Source organism: Protopterus annectens, chromosome 4.part1, assembly GCF_019279795.1.
Source record: "Protopterus annectens isolate FY-2018-M chromosome 4.part1, PAN1.0, whole genome shotgun sequence".
Lineage (NCBI taxonomy): Eukaryota > Metazoa > Chordata > Ceratodontiformes > Protopteridae > Protopterus > Protopterus annectens.
Window position 1 is genome coordinate 226,997,421 of NC_056734.1, and position 18,409 is coordinate 227,015,829.

Below are 18,409 nucleotides of genomic sequence, written 5' to 3' on the forward strand. Positions count from 1 at the left end.
TGCTGCAGGAACTGTAAAGTTTTAGAAGTTTTGTGAATTCTGACCAGTATTATTAAGTTGTTTTGTGCCAGATGTTCGAAATACAAAGGTGCCACCTCATTAAAACATGTGGATAGTCTTATGCACCAGCAATTAGAGAGAATCCTGTATGTATTTGAATGTCCTGGCAAAGTAAACAATGTCCTTGACCGTTGGCAATAACTATTAGCCTATTACAGTCAACTTAGTCATGCAAATGGTAGCTAATACCTCCTATTCAAGGAATTTAGAAGGTTTAAAAGATGGAATACATATTGGATAGCTGAGATGTGTTAATATTGTACATAAGTTCACGACTGTATGTAATTTGTTTTTGTCTTTTCTTTAATGTTGCCTTTTCCTCTTTTTTTGAATGTATGGATCAGTTGGTTACGGTTTTCCTCTCCTTATGGTTATTGTTGCTGTTTAATGTTAAAATAAAATACAATTACAAATAATAATAAAAAAATACTGCCTGACGTTAACGTTTCATACTTTGTTATTTTTCAGAAAATGCATATTGTTGAAAAAACAGTTTTTATTATTAACCATTCAAGCAAGCTAAAGTAATATGTAAAACTTGTCATTGATTTTGGGACTTTGTGTTACATTTATTTATTGCTTTATTTAGAGTTCTTGAGGAAAATAGTCGAGAAATATTTGCAACACATATTTGTTCTATTCCTCATAAAGATTTGCTTTTCTGGCATATCACTGAGGACTATTACAGACACTTTTATTTTTAGATTATATATCCTTCATGAAGGGTATTCCAAATAAAAAATATGTTTCTGACAACTTTTTAAGTATACAAGATCCAATATTTAAAATATATCGCTGGTTTTAGCCTTGCGACCCTCACTATATTTGCTTTGTTCTTTATTTTTCCCTAAGAGGTTGAGAGAGGTTACCAGGAACTGAAGAAAACCAATGAATGCTAAAGTTGACAAACCGCAAGTTCGTGGAAATGCTGGGGTGCAGGATAACAGTAAATCCAAGTAGCAAAATCAAGGGGTGAGTGGAGCAGCAGCACTACCGCGTAGGCGACCCAGTTGAAGGAGGCGAGGTGGTGTATCCTAACCTGGAGATCCTGATCTCCAGGTTAGGATACACCACCTCGCCTCCTTCAACTGGGTCACCTACGCGGTAGTGCTGCTGCTCCACTCACCCCTTGATTTTGCTACTTGGATTTACTGTTGTCCTGCACCCCAGCATTTCCACGAACTTGCGGTTTGTCAACTTTAGCATTCATAGGTTGAGAGAGGTTGCTAGTCATCACAATCAGATGAGATGTACACAGAAATGTAGCTGTAACTGTTGGCTAGGTTGGAGTTTTCTGGATAAATATAATTTACCCTCTTCTAATCTGCTCAGTTAACCAACTGGATTAGCAGGGTTCAGTACACAAAATTTGAGAAATAGGTTAGAATATTTGGTGGACTTACTATTGTGTATGTGAAACAAAGTTAAATTTCACAGCTCTCAACTGTACTTCAGTTTGAAGAATGCCCTAGAATGCTTCCTCAAATTGTTGCTTTGTTTCTCATAGGTTCATAGGTTTTTACTAGGTTAACAACTGCAATGGCCTTTTTAAGCCTAGCCATGCATCCAAAATCTCAGACAAGTTGTAATACCCGTGATAAGTGTAAGCAGGGGTTTGGAAGATGAAACATTTACAATCAGGGACCTGGAAGATGAACCATTTATATGTTGCCTGTGTCTATTAGAAACATAGATACCAAACCAGGGATGAATTTCCTGTTTCCCATCCAATTGTCCAAACTGCACTTGAAATGGGTTAGGGAGGAACTCTGATTCACATGGATGGGGAGCCTGTTCCATAGAAAGGGTAGTGTCTGTCCAGCAGGTCCTATTTCTATCACAGGCAAGGTTTACGTCTTTAGAACAGGTAATTCTGATTATGTTTGTTTTGCAGATATGCAGGAGGTTCATTAGAGTGGGGTCTGACAATTCCCTGTATGCCAGGCATAGACTTCCCCTCAAAAGCCTGTACAAGACAGAATACAGAGATAGGGCCTTGAGGCAGTCTGCACAGGATATTTTACTTACGCCCTGTATTCTTTTAGTGATGAACCTCTGTGGACATTCCAATTGTTGGATATGCCTGGCTATGTACATACGAAAGGTGGCATTGCACTCAATGATAGGTGTGATGAATGCTGAATACAGTGGAACAATGACTTCCTTGGACTTAGATGTCATACCTTTGTTTATAAGTTGTGCAACATAGAATAATCTACTGTAGACACATGATGATCAAATGCTAGATTACTATCGATGTGTGTCCCTATGTCCCTGACTACTGGATCATCTATAAGGGGTATATTGTCAATATGATAGTTATCAGGGGTGGATGACTTCCCAAAGGATACTATAATGCATTTCTTGGCATTTAGATTTAGTCCATGGCTCTGACAGCAGTTGTTTGTTGTTGTCAAACCCTCCTGGAGAACATTTGTGTCAGTGAGGGATTCAATGACAACTCCTACTTTGCAATCATCTGCAAATTTAGTCAGCCAGACACCACTGACATTGGCCTTGACTTCAAAAAGCTAAAAAGGAGCGGTCCAAGGACTGATCCCTGAGGGACTCCACTTGTGACTGGCCTCTTTGTAGAGGTGGATTTCCCAATTCTAACTTCCTGAGTCCTGTCTGTGAGCCAGATGGCTATCCACCAGGTGGCATGCAAGTTTGTAGCTATCCTCTTGAGTTTGCCAACAATGCCCACGTGGGGTATTTATCAAATGCCTTGGCTAGGTTTTCAGACAAATCAGTTAGGATTGCAGTTACTTAATATTGCCAGCCATTTGAGTTTAAGACTTTGTGTTCTTCAGAAAATGCATGCTAATGCAAACATTTTTATAGTAGCATATAATATTAATATTTAATATCTGTCCTGATTCTGGGCCTTTGTCTTGATTCTTGCTGTAAAAGGCTGTGAGTTATTATTTAACAAAGTCAGCTGAGGTATATACAGGAAATTGGTTATAACTGGATGGGAGTGGTAGCTGCCTGTGGATGAAAGTAACTTACTCTCTTGCCTTTTAAGTAAACAATCAGACTTTGTAAAACTAGTATGCATTTGTGCAAAATAAGTTGGAATTACTGGGCTACTATTCCTTTCGTTGTAACACGTCTGAAGCAAATGATTGTTCCTATAATTATTTTATATAATTTAACCACAATTAGACATCTGAGGTGTACATAGTCAACAATGGAGCTATAATTCCAGGGTATGGAGGCTGTGTCTGGATGAGAGCAGCTGACCTCTCTGTTGGTATCAAGTTAACCAGAATCTGTGTGATGCATAGTTAACACTGACACTATAATTGCTGGGTATACCTGCTGTGTATGGATAAGAACAGCTGACACAGCTATTTTGATCAAGTTAAACCATCGTTGTAGGATAAGTACAATTTGTGTAAAGCAGATTGGAATACTATTCTGTGGACTTCTTAGATAATAGGAGATCAGTAGGCTATCGACCTGGAGGTCATTTTAAGCCTACCAGTTTCATCCCAATGTAGTACGATAGAAATGATAGTCAGTACCCAAGACTGCATTTAGTGATATCTGCCCATGTCCAGCAGGGTTGTGGGCACTTTCCCATGTAAGAATGTATGGCACCTCATCCGCTAATCCAGGTTCCTCTTGAACAGTGTCATAGAGGTGCTCTGTTTCACATGATTTTGGTAGCGTGTTCCAAAGACCTGCGCACTTGCTGGGAGATAAATCTGTCCCATCAGCATGTCCTATTTAAGTTTCAGGCCATATTTAGGTCTCTGGAACAGGTATCCCTAGTTCTGTTTGATTTACGGATATGCAGGAAGTTCATTAGGTTTGGGTCTTGGATTGCTCTGTAGGCCAGCCATATGTCTCCCCTAAGAAGTCTATATGATATGGAGTATAGATTTCAGTCCAGCAATGGCTCAAAACTCATAGCAATCACTTATAAACCCTAGCACTAGACCCCCCCTATACTGTGCAGAAGGACAAGGCTCTCTATTCGACCTTACCAGCTATTCAGTAAAAGAGTTCACTGTACCTATCCAGGCATGTCCAAAGTGCAGTTTCAGGTGTACTCTCCAGTCCAACTGGTGAATCTGGGCATTTTGAGGCAATGTTACAACTGGCTCATATACACAGAGAACCCTCTCCTCCTACCACCAAACACTAATACATGCAAGAGATGCAATTATACAGACAAACTGGAGGCTAAGCTCTCTCAACCCAAGACTGGGTCAGACAATCAAGAGGAGAAGGTAAATACCGGCATCACACCACCAGTCTCACATAGACCCATTAAACCAGCACCGGCAAAAACACACATAAATACATGAAAACATAATTGGAGGCTCTAAATAAAAATCTGCAAAAGCAACAGAGACCTCCAAAGCAGATATCCAAGCAGCCTCTACCCCCCCACCACAAACCATGAAACACATACTTCACAAAACCAGCATGCCACACAATCACAGCCCTTAAGGCAAATTAACATATCCAACATACTAGTAATAGGTGACTCTATAGTCAGGCACACTGATGTCCCACTCACTAGGCTGAATAAGAAGAAGGTTACTGTTAGCTGCCTGTCGGGTGTCAGAATCCACCACATAACACAAGCACTCAGGTCACTCTAGAACAAGTGCAAATATGACTCTGTCATTGTCCATGTTGGTGTGAATGACCTGAGCCATACCTCCCTGGACTACATGAAAGGAGACATGGAAGAGCTCTCTGATCACGTAGCCCAGGCCAGTATGACCCTGACCCTGAGTAGCATCCTGCCCTCACCAAGAATGGTACGACGGTATAAAGAAAAAAATTAACAATTTCAACAACTGGCTAAGTTTCTCGTGTCATTCAAAGGGGATCCATTGTCTGTCCACCAGGGATGACATGATCGACAAGCCACTCTGTTTTGCTAGAGATGGCTTGCACCTGTCACCTTTAGGCTTTTGAATACTGGCCAAGACTTTTGCCACTGGCCAAGGCTTTTGCCACCACCATAGTGCCTTTTTTAGGCAAGGCTCAAAAGACAAACCCACCTCCATAAATAGCACAAGTAACAAAAATCTGAGGGTAATGCTAATCAATGCCAGAAGTCTAAACCTCAAAATGCACGCATGTAAGGCACTCCTCAGTATGGAGAAAATCGATATATGTGCAGTAAAAGAAACCTGGTTTAAGGCTCCAGAGAGTACCCCAGCACTACCAGGCTACAACTCATACCATACATTTCATCCACAGAACCTGGGCTGAAATACAAAAGGCGGGGGAGTATCCATATTCATCAAGGATACCCACACCTCCAGGTTAGTGGCACAGCACGATGCTTCAGAGATCATCCACGTGCCACTAACAATGGGCAAAACTGCAATTCAAAATTTAGCTTGCTACAAATCACCCACCATGTCCCAGGACCCCCATTCCGTGTTTCTGGAAAAACTGGGAAACATAAAGGTCCTACCAAACACCCTAATATTGGGTGATTTCAACTACCCAAACATTAACTGGGAGAACTACTCAAGTACTAACTCCCTTGTCCAACATTTCCTAGAATTTATAAACTCAAATGCCCTGGATCAACTGATCAACACTCCAACCAGAGGTGACCTCATATTGGACCTGGTCATCACCAACATGGGCGACCGGTGTTCCACACCAGAGGTCAACCCCTCACTGGTTAGATCTGACCATAAACAAGTCACTTTGGATATCCAGATTCTGCCCCTACCCCCAGACAAGGAAACCACCATAAAAAACTTTTCAAAAGCAAACTTCACGTTACTTAAGACCGAGGTGGAAAGTTTCAAGGCCCCCATGCTAAAGGATAACGCTGTCCAAGCTGCAAAATCTTTTACTAATGCATTCTACGGGAACCTACAAGAATGCATCAACCATGCTATCCCAAGCAAAACCAAGACTCACTCCTCCAAGAAAAGGAAACCAGTCTGGGGACCCCTGCCATAAACAAGCTATACACTAGAAGGAGGAAACTAGTATAGAAAAGAGTAAAATCCCAAGAAGGGAAGACATCCCTGATCAGTATCAGCAAGAAACTACGATCCCTCATAAAATTGTCCAAGGCGAGCTTCGAAAGAAAAATTGCCAAGGACTCCAAAGATAACCACAAGGCATTCTTTAGCTATGTCAAGAATCTAAGTGGCAATGCTCAGATCTGCTTGAAGTTAATGCAGAATGGCACAAAATACACTGAACCAACCGATATTGCCAACATCCTTGCAGACAGGTTCAGTGCAAACTTCACCCCCCTCTCACCCCCAAAAGGGCCCATAGCCATACCAGAAGAATGTGGAGCCCCTGAAATCACAGACACTCAGGTTAAAACAGCCCTTGCCAAAGCCAAAAACACAGCATCAATGGGACCGAATGGTGTCCCAGGCTGCATCCTACATGAGCTCAAAGATGAACTAACATCTTACCTAAACACACTGTTCAAACTCAGCCTCTCCACATGCTACATACCAATAGAATGGTGGACAGCAATGGTTATTCCACTCCACAAAGGTGGAGCCACAACAAACCCCAGAAACTACCACCCTATAAGCCTGACTAGTGTGGTCTGCAAGGTATGGAGCACATCATCATGGAACTCATTAACAGAGACATTGGGAACTTCCAAACACTGGACCCTACCCAGTTCGGCTTTGTTAAGGGCAGATCATGCCTCCTAACTCTGGTGGACTTCTTTGAGACAGTTACCAAGGCTATAGATGATGGAAAGGTGGTACACACAGCATACCTAAACCTTGCAAAGGCCTTCGACACCATTACCCATTCTGGTATTATAGACAAGCTCTGAACATAAACCCCTGTGTCACAAGATGGGTTGCCAATTGGCTCATGGACAAAACCCACATGGTGGGAGTTATGGGAGTTAGGTCTGACTTTAAACCAATTACAAGTGGCATTCCTGGGGCTCAGTCCTAGTACCCCTCCTGTTCGACATATACTTCTCAGAGGAACAGGCAAGCACAGGATGGCTATGGATGACTAAGTTCAAAGATGACTGCAAACTAGGGGCTATAATTGACTCTCCAGCTGACACAGACATCCTCCGAAAGGGTCTCACTGAGACGGATACCTGGTGTCAAAATCATGGCATCAAGCTAAATGCCAAAAAGTGCATAGTCATCCCCTTTGGAGAAAACAAAGTACACACAAACTACCACATAGGTGGTAGCCCCCTATATATGTAAATATGTAATAAGGGATTTGGGGATCCAAGTAGATAGTAAGCTCTCCTTTGATAATCCCATTGCCAAAGTGGTCAGAAAATCCTTCTATGTGGCCCACCTAATCACAAAAGGGTTTGCATCCAGATCCAGATCAAAAGAGGTCATTGTGCCCCTTTACTCTTCACTCATCAGACCCATCATAGAGTACAATGCCCCATTGGGATGTATTTTACAATACACCTGCAACAGCTGGAAAGACCACAGAAGTATTTCACCAAGAGGATCACTGGCCTCAAACAGATGCCCTATGCAGCTTGACTGAAGAAACTCCAGCTGTACTCGGTTGCATACCACCTACTCAGAGGTGATCTCTGCCTGACATACAAGGCCATGTCCAACCCAGAATTGATGGACATGCTCCACCTAAAGAAAACCTTATCCCTTCAAGCCACATGCTCTAGGGATCTAAACCTCACCACAACAATAAATAAATAACCGTTGCACCCAACACTATATCCTGGTTCTCCAGTTATCTATCCAAAAGATCACAGGCATTCAAATGGAAGAACTCCATCTCTTCCTTCCTACCCACCCCAACTGGAGTACCACAGGGATCTATTCTTGGCCCCATGCTTTTTAATATCGTCATCAATAACGTTCACTCTGCCATTCCTGATACCAAAATCATTCAATATGCATACAATTCTACATTAGTCTGCTCTGCCTCAAACCTCTCTGAACGTCTAAACAAAACCCAAATAGCATTTCAACAACCGAAAACTGGATGTGCCAAAACCACCTCTCTCTAAATGCAAATAAATCAAAGATTCTACTTTTCCCTCCTACAAAGTCCTTCTCCTATGACAAAAACAACTTCAAAGTCTACAGCAACATCAATTCACCTATAGAAGTAGTTTCCTCTGCTAAACTACTTGGTATTACCATTGATGAACACCTCAAATTTTATATACATATTCAACAAAATATCAAGAAAACCCACCAAAAGCTAGGCATGCTGTACAGGAACAATCACTTTCTCTCCAACTCTACAAGGCATACACTGGCCACAACTTATCTTCTACCTTCTGTATTATATGGAGCCCCTCTCCTAAATAATCTGTCCACTTCTATTACCTCCAAAATAGAAACCTGCTATAACAAAATCTCTAAATTCGCCACAAACTCCAAAAACTATACCCATCACTGTCTTACCCTACAATCCGTTTATTGGCTAGAACTCCCTAATTACCTAGATTATCTCCATCTCACTACTGCTCATAAACTCATATTTCACCCAACTCAATGTCCGGCACTAACTAATCTCCTTCCCCCCTACGTACCCAAAAGAACACTTAGATCTGAACATCAGAGTCTAATAGCTATCAATAAGCCTAAACATCCTGCAAGCCAACTTCTTCTCGCCTACTCACTTGGCAAAAATTGGAATTCCCTTCCATCTACTCTAAGATCCGTGCCAAACTCTGAAAACTTCATAAGCCTGCTTTTCAAATACCTGTCCTCCAAGCAAAAATGTACCTGCCATCACCCTACCTAATCCAAGTAAATCCTGCTGCTCCCAGTGTGCACTCTCTCTTTCTCCTGGACTCTCTATGCTGTCAATAACACCAACAGCCACTCTGACACAACTCAACCTTGTAAATATTATCCTTGTTTAATTATGCGTAACCAGAGTGTATTAGCTATGTCATTATTCTGTCTTCTCCTTCTATGCATATTCATACTTATATGGTTGTCTAACTCCACATATTACACTGCTCCTTAAATGAAACGTAAAACCCTGAACTCTGTAAATACCATGACTTCTATTATGTTAATTGTAACTTTTTATATAATGTATCTGTTGCACCTATGTACCAATTGTATTGCAATTGTTTTATGCAACTTGGAGCTTTTCTCCCCGGGCCTCCACTGAAAATGGGTCATTTCCGCCCTTTGGACATCCCTGGTAATCAAACTGGAAATAAATAATAATAAATAATAAATAAAATAGGATGTGCTGGAGGTATAGATTCCTGTCCCAGAGACATCTCATGCTTTTGAACAATCTACATTATGCATTACGCAGAGCTCCTAGCTAACACTCTTCAAGAGAAACCTTGATGAGTGGATGGGAAACAGAAAGTTTACCCCGGGGATCACTTCAGTGGCTCTGCTGGACAGAGGCACAGGGAACTAATCTAAGGGGGCGGCGAAAGCCAACACATTCTGGCTAGGCTTATAAATGCCTTCGGGCAGATAGCCTAGTACCTACCTATGAACTTATGAACCTATGAACCTATAGTGACATGGATTAGTCGGTCTGTGTGCAGCACATGCTGCAGCCCCTTGATTTTCTTTGTTAGAACCTCTGAGGTCTCTCTAATTGCTGCAGGTGATTAGTATGGTATATGCCAAATGGTACTTTATACTCAATTATGGGCTAATTAAGTGCAGAGTATAAGGTGGGGTGTTATAACTTCTTTTGCTCTTTAGGCGATGCCTTTACTAATCATGTGTGCTATGTAGAAAGCTTTCCATACTGCAGTAGACACATGGTAGTCAAAGTTAAGGTTGCAGTCAACTTGTGATTCCAGGTCCATTACCACTTCATTGGTATTTAGGGTATTGTTGATTTGATAGTGTAAGAGGACATTGTTTGTGCCAAATGGAATAATAAGGCATTTCTTTGCATTCCGTTTAAAACCTTGACTGATACACCAGTTGTTGGCCTGCGTGAGACCATCAGGGATTATACTGACATCATTTGGGGATTCAATGAATGCACCTTGTGTGCAGTCATTTGCAAACTTGGTCATCCACAACCCCTTAGTTTTGACCTGAATATCTGAGATGTAAATACCAAACAGTAGGGGGCTCAGCCCTGACCCCTGTGAGTCCTCCATTTACTTGGCATAAAGTCTGTCTGAAGACTATGGTTAAATAGTGATTCTAGTGGTCTTGATAGTTATGTTTCATACTATTCAGGAGACATCCTGGGATACTATCTAAGCTAGCAATGCAATGTTCGTAGCCTGACTGGTATTGCTGTGGGGTAAAATTGGAACTAAATGTGTGGACCAGTAGATTGGCTATATCACTAGGCTCAGTGTAGGTGCCTTCATTTTTGATTCATTTGCCACTGTCATTGAGGTTGCAGACATAGCTGAAGAAAGCTTTGTGCTTGCTCTTGGTCTGGGAGGCTAGTTCTACCTCAGATCTGGCCTTGGTAAACTTGATTAGTTCACTGAGTTGCTTAGATTGATGAGGGAGATTTTATCTTACTGGGCATTGCACTTCCTAATTTGTGCCATGACTTTCTTTTTTTTTTCTGTAAAACCTATTAATGTTAGGATTCTACTAGTGTGTCTTATTTTTTTTAGTTTCTCCTGTGCTTATTCCTTCTAGGGACAGTTGTCTCTCTGCAGCTATTAACATGATTGTACAGGGTTTCTGTAAACCATTCTGCATGGGCAACAGCGTTGACAGGGTTTGTTGGGCTTGAAATTTTGCCAATTTTTTCTGCAAATTTTTTCTAAATAGAAAGATGTTTGCCATGGAATTGTTCCTAAATGTTCTAAGTTTAGCAGGGGTCTGAGTTTTTTTTTCTCTTTTTTTCAAATTAAGGGAGGAAGGAATGAAGAAGGAAGGATTTTTATATCTGGATCTGTGTAACACATTAATATAATATTCTCCTATAGAAATGGAAAATCCCAGTTTTATGGGCAGGTTCAAACCTGATTTTTGGTTACTTTGTATGTGGAGTTTGCATATTCTGAGTCAAAACAAGAGGCCAGCACCAATATAGTGGAGAAATACCTTTATTGATTTGATTATGGCAGCACCCAATACAAAATCAGACCAGTGTTGGCATAAAAGCCTGAGGAAGGCTTTGGCCTGTGCACCTGCTGTACTGGTGGAATCAGCTTTTGGTTTTCATATTCTGCACGTTAGCATGGTCGTCTCAGATATGTTGCCTTCCTTTCATCTTTCAAAAACATACTGGTTAATAGGTTAATTTTAATTTACCACAAGACAGTTGCATTTACCCTTGCCTTCTGGCCAGCATGATGACTGAAAAGGGTTCATAATGATTAGTTCACTTCCCCAATTAAGAAACAAATTAATGAATAAATAATAAATACATATGTCTGTGTAGAATCACTTTATTTTTGTATTTATTGTTGATCTTTAGAATGCTGGTAAAAGTAATACGTTAAAAAATGATGCTGTTTCAACCTATGCATGTATTATTCTATTGTGTTAGAATTCTACCTTCCTTCCTTTTCTACTTGCTCCTCACCTAAACTAGTCCTATTCCCTTTTGAAAGCCTCCATGTATTCTCTCTCCATGACCCATGCTGGTAGCCCATTTCATAGGACCACAAACCTATTTGTAAAGAAGTAAATTCACAGATCTGGGTAGTAGTCAGTCACTATGATCTTCTGCCTGTGTCCCTCCTCTGACCTTCCTGTTCAGGACATATCTTGTGTATGTCTATAATATGGTCCTTTACATTCTATCATGTACCCTGTATGTAAAACGTAATAGTTTTGTGCAATCACTTTGCAAATTAGGCATTAAATAAATGCTTTTGATCAAAGCAATTGTAGCCAAATATCAATAAATAAAATAAATAAATAAATAAATACATAAATACATACATTTTGCAGGAGGGCAAACTGCCCTGCACTTGTCATGTGGGATTAAATGCTACCTTTATTTTGCTATTCTCACTCTGAGATCACTGTATTTCTCTGAAAGAGCAATTAATTATTTGCCGAAGAAGACACAGGGCAGGATTCACGAAACCTCCGTGTAAGAGTTAATATGTCTTACACAGAGGCTGCAGTCTAATGGTATGATGTTAGCATGCCATGCATATTCATGTGGGCATGCTGAATCACACCCTAGGCTAACACGGTCCATGTAGGACAGTAGGAGGCGTGTCCGAATGCCGAGTTCTGCAAAGGGACACACCCCCAGAAGAGTCAGTGTCCTGAAAGTAAACTCCCATGAGCGAGTCCGCAGAAATGTCAAGGAACACAACACCACACATGCTCCCACAGATTATAAACTGAACTGTAATGTAAAACATAAAAATAGCAGTTTAATTTTTTTTTTTATAATTTCCAAATGTTTGCCCGTAGTTCCGTCCAGTCACAGTTAGCAGTCATTGAAAAGCATATAGGATCTAAATATGCAAATTAAGCCAAGTAGCAATAGCGTAGTGGTAGAGACGTTGGCCAAAGAGGAGGTAGTCACGGTGCTGTACCCTTATAATATGGAGATAGTATGGTTGTATGAAATACTGAACATCCACAGTTGTCTAGAGCCATATAAATCAAATGTAGGAGGATGCTGTACCTGAAAACAGCCAGATATGAACATGTATGAATAAAAATGGAATGTATATTAATGTAGCAGTAACATTCCCATCACCAACATTCCTAAGGTTACATATAGGAAACTGTACAAAGACATGTAGGGGATATATATCTGCAGCTACTAGGAATGTACAGCATATGTATAGGTAGTTTAAGTTGTTAATGTAATATTTCTTCACCCTACCCCATTTTCACAAATGATGCCATTCCACACCAAACTGGGTATGTGTATACACAATTAATTCCCATGGACATTTGTCCTGTTGGTTCATACATATCTGCATGTACGTTGATGCATGTGCCCTGTTCACATATCCAAACCTGATGGCCTGTTAACATAAATCAACCATGCATGCTGTTGGATTGTGTACTGTTGTTCTAAATATGCATGTGTTATGCTTGCTCTCCAATGTTTGGAATTCATGGGTGTTTGGTTAATGGGAATACTGATGCATGCTGTTACAACTAATGTTGAATGGTGTTGTATGTTACTAACCCAAAATGCCATATAATACTGCTAAACATAGGACAACAGGGAAGGCGGGTTCCAGCGGACCCACCTCTCCCACCTCAGCTGGCAAGTGCACCTGGCACCAGTGCCCAGGCCAGAACCTCCTTCGGTGGCCCTGTGCCACCTTTGGGTGGAAGCGCTGCAGGGGATGGGGCTCGTCCCCCCTCTGCAAGCGTGGCCAGAGGAGAATATCCACTCACCCTCCAAAGTGTCCGGTCTGTGGTGCGTAGCGAGATCAGGCATTCTGTGCTTGAACCCCTACGCCAGCTTGAGGCGAGGGTGGCGCAGCCCACGGGTGTGCCTGCCAGTCCTATACAGCCCCCAGCACAGCCCCGTCCTGGGCAGTGAAGGTGCAGTGGTAACTGCCCATGGGTGGGGATCTTAGTTCCACTGTTGCCATCTGTGGGCTCATGGGCTCGCGATATCCAAACATCCGTCCCCGTCAATTGTGTACCCCCCAACATGTGTCATACTCTGCCCCTGTATGCGTCTTGTTTGTCTTGTCTGTTAACCTCCCCAACCTACCTCCCCAAATATACCTACTTCCTGTACCTCACATTCCACTCTAACCTGAAAAAAAAAAAAAAGGGCACTCTGTTCCCACAAAAAAATTACTCCCCATACATAGCTGCCCATTTTTCAGACATGTCTGCTGGACATGTCAACTGATAATTAAAATTGGCTGTACAACATATTTTGTTGTCCTCACCCCTCTTTCAGGGGTAGAAGGTTTCAAATGTCACACCAAATTACACACATATGCACAGCTGTTGCTGATAAAGAAATGGGCAGCTGTGGGCCTTCCCTACATCCTTCCTGCAAATCTCGAGCTTGTTTTCCTACTGTCCTACCCTCTTTGTGCCCCCTTTTTCACCACTTTTCTATCTCCCCATTTTCTTTTCTTTAAAAGAAATTAGCGCGGTTGTTAGCGAGAGTAAGCACTTTTAAGCAGTAGTCAGTGGGTGTGGGCTTGTGTGCGCTTAGCTAAGTGAATGTGCACGTGCGTGAGCATCGTGAAAACCAGCGCAAACCCGCTTACAACTGCTTAAAAGTGCCTTAGTCATTCTGTATGACAAGGCCTGCAGTATGCTCATCAGTAAAATAAAATTCCCCTGTCAGTCTCGAACACAGGACCTTGGAAACACTAGTCTGCATGACTTACCACTAAGCCATAACTGATATACAAGAACTTGGTGCTGAAAGCAATATATCATGACATAGAAGGACTGAATGTAAAGGGAATATAGGAAGGCCATTACACAAAGCTTGTCTCCTGTAACTTTACTGGCAGTTCTTGTGGAATTGCATTACATTAGTGTGATAATGGAAACAGCCATGCTAGGAGGTAATAATGTTACAGTAGCACCTTACAAAACACACACAGTGTCAGAGCAGGATAAACACCACCATATTTGAATAGGTATGAGGCCAGACATCCCAACTGTGACTGATTTACAGGGATGTCCTTCATTTGTAAAAAAATGTTACCTGTGCCCCACTGACTCCCTGTGAAATGTACTAACAGTAGGCAGAAAGGTGGGGAATCCCACGTAATGTACACCATCAATAAGTTAAAGTAGACACTACTTGCATGTCAGAAATGGTGTAGTAATACATACGCTCAAAACACACACACAGACTCCACAGTCACAACTGCAGAATATCTGAAATATATCATGGGTGTATCCCAATGATATGTATCTTTCCCTGAGGCAAACCTGCTTACAACTGCTTAAAAGTGCCTTAGTCACTCTGTATGACAAGGCCTGTAGTCTGCTCATCAGCAAAATAAAATACCCATGTCAGTCTCAAACCCCAGACCTTGGAAACACTAATCTGCATGAATTACCACTGAGCCATGTCAAATATACAAGAACATTCTGCTGAAAGAAATATATCATGAAATACAAGGAGTGAATGTAAAGGGAATATAGGAAGGCCATTACACAAAGCTTGTTCCCTGTATGTTTAGTGGCAATTCTTGTGGAATTGCATTACATGACTGTGATAAGAGAAACAGCCATGCTAGTAGGTAATAATGTTACAGTAGCACCTTACAAAACACACACGGTATCAGAGCAGGATAAACACCACCATATTTGAATAGGTATGAGGCCAGACATCCCAACTGTGACTGATTTACAGGGATGTCCTTCATTTGTCATAAAATGTTACCTGTGCCCCACTGACCCCCTGCGAAATGTACTAACAGTAGGCAGAAAGGTGGGGAATCCCACATAATGGTGACCATCAATAAGTTAAAGTACACACTACTTGCATGCCAGAAATGGTGTAGTAATACATATGCTGAAATTAACCCACAGTCACAACTGCAGAATATCTGAAATATATCACGGGTGTATCCCACTGATATGTACCGTTCCCTGAGGCTGCTCAAATATATACCTGAGAGTATCTGAGGCCTGCAAGTGTCAGAAACACACAGGCATATCAGCCTGTCTGCTGTTACACACTCTGCGAATAGCTGTAGAATTGCTTCCACAAGCACACCCTCATGTAGGAGTACAACCCAGAAATATCAAAGGATGTAGCCATCTAACAAACTAAGGACAGTATAGCAGTTTATAAGCACTGCATGTGCCTGATATTCATAACTGTTAGTACAAAGTACAAGGCCCTACTACTGCTCAGCAGCAAAATAAGATACCCTTGTAAGTGTCAAACCCCAGACCTTGGCCTCACCAAACTGCATGCAGTGTCACCAAACCACACCAAACATATAAGAAATTGCTGCTGAAAGAAATATATCATGCATTACAAGGAGTGAATGTAAATGGAAAATAGGAAAGCCATAGCAACACATTCCAGTAAAGACAAATATCAGTCCTTCAAGGAGTGAATGTAAAGGCAAAATAGTGAAGCCATAGCAACACATTGCAAGAGCTACTGTTGAAAACCAGTTAATCCACGAGTCCCACAGGAAAGTACATACTACCATGTAAACAGTGTTAGCATTATTAGGTGTGAGTTAACATACACACTGAGAAGAATGAACTGCAAGAAGCAACAGTCAGGTTTCAGTACAACATGCATTTCAGTGGCTACAACACAGCCTTAGATATGAGAGACATACCAACCTTTTGACTGACACAACAGTGTCCACAGCAAACCAGCATGGTCCCCACCTTGCTAAACTGAAAGGCCTACGCCTACCTAACCTAACATTTTATAGCACTGTCCTGAAATCACAGTGAGAACTGCAATTACCACACAGCAGGCTGCATGCAATTAGTAAATGCTGGCCAACAATTGGTGCAGAGGCCATCACATGCACATATGCAGATACCTACAAAAGCAGCCTGTACTGCCACTCCACACATGCAATAATATCATTACAGCCATTGGAGGGACAGAGAGAGACAGAGAAAGAGAGAGACCAAAAAAAAAGCCATCAAGCCATCAAGCCATCAAGCCAGCCAGCCAGCAAGCCAGCCATCCAAATAAGCTGTCAGAAACAAGGTAATGTAAACTACATAATCTAATAATCTACATACTGCGAACCCTCCATATGTGTTAGCAGTCTGTATCTATATGTATATGAAGATGTGCATAGGGCAAGGGACATATTGCAACTGTTAGTGAAGGTTGGACATACATATGTAGTTGAAGGTTACTATGTGCACATATCAATGTAGATTGTAGTACAATGTACAATGTACAATGTAGGTTGTACAGCAATGGATGATTAGAAGTATGTTAGTGTGTGTATGTGTATGTATATATATATATATATATATATATATATATATATATATATATATATATATATATATATATATATATACACATAGATAGAGAGGTATGTATAAATAGATAGACATATATAGATAGATAGAATATGTATATACATATAGATGTAATAGACACATACATATATAGATATATATAGATACATACACATATACAGACAGATATGAATGTCTATAGATATGTATGTATATGAATATATCTATCTATCTATATATATATATATATATATATATATATATATATATATATATATATATATATATATATACACATATGTAGAGAGAGTGAGAGAGGCACATGGGGGCAGATGTACTGCAACAGGTGCCTGGTGATGAAGGCATGGACCGAACACCAGTGTGGATACTGGAGTACCATACCCCATTCCAAAACACTTTAACCACTAACTACCACATAGGTGGTTGCCTGCCTACTACAGGAGGTGTCAGAAGGGAACATGGGAAACAAGTGTACAATAGTAGTGGCACACTAGTCTTGTAATCCCTGTACATGGTACCTGTCATCACAAATGGTGTGTCAGCTAGGGAAACATAGGTCAGTGTATGCCTCTACACCTCACAATGTCCTACATGGTATGTACCTCCCATGACAACTACAGCAAGGGAAAAGGCCACAGACATACCTAACAAAGAGTGATAATGCCCTCAAAGACATTCCCTATGCAGAGTGACTGACAAAACCACAGATAGAGTGCCTTTCATGCGACCTACACAGAGGTTACCACTGCTGGATATACAGAGTTATGTCACACCCATACCAGTTGTCCAACCGCCATGGTAATACCTCACAATCTGTCCAGCCTAAATGAGCTATGGCCCTCATCCTTGTCACTGCAGTAAAGAGCACATGCTGGAGGTACAGGTTCCTATCCACAAATAAGCCATACCCTGGACTAAACCACCCAGCATTAACAAGCAAGGCTCCTTATTAGTAGATGTCAGACATACCCCTGATGAATGCTATGGAGATAGGTAATATGCCGTATGAGTCACCTCTGTGTAACTGTTTGAAAGGAGCAAGTGCAATCACATTACATGTGTCCCACGGGGCAGGGTAGCATAAGGCTATGCTGCCATAGGCCCAGGGCCAATAGTATAGTACCTACCTATGACAATGCATACACACATTTACTCATTGCAATACCAACTATGTGAGGTGGAATGAGTGTGACACTGACTGTGTGCAAGGTCTGTAATGGTGTGATTGCTCAGCATGACTTTGTGTCTGTCATGGCAGTGTGTGTCCTCGGTGTGAGGCCAGAGAAGGATGTATCAGTTATTGGGATACAAACATACTACATTGCCATATGTTGTGTTGTAGTTCACAGTGTATGACTGCAGTGTAGGTAGGGGTATGGCAGCAAAGACTAGGGTGGATTACCAGTGAAACTGTAAATGTGCATTGCATACATTGCATGGGATGACAATATTCTCCATCCATTAGCTTGATACATACCCCCAGTGTGAGGTTGTGCATTGTACCT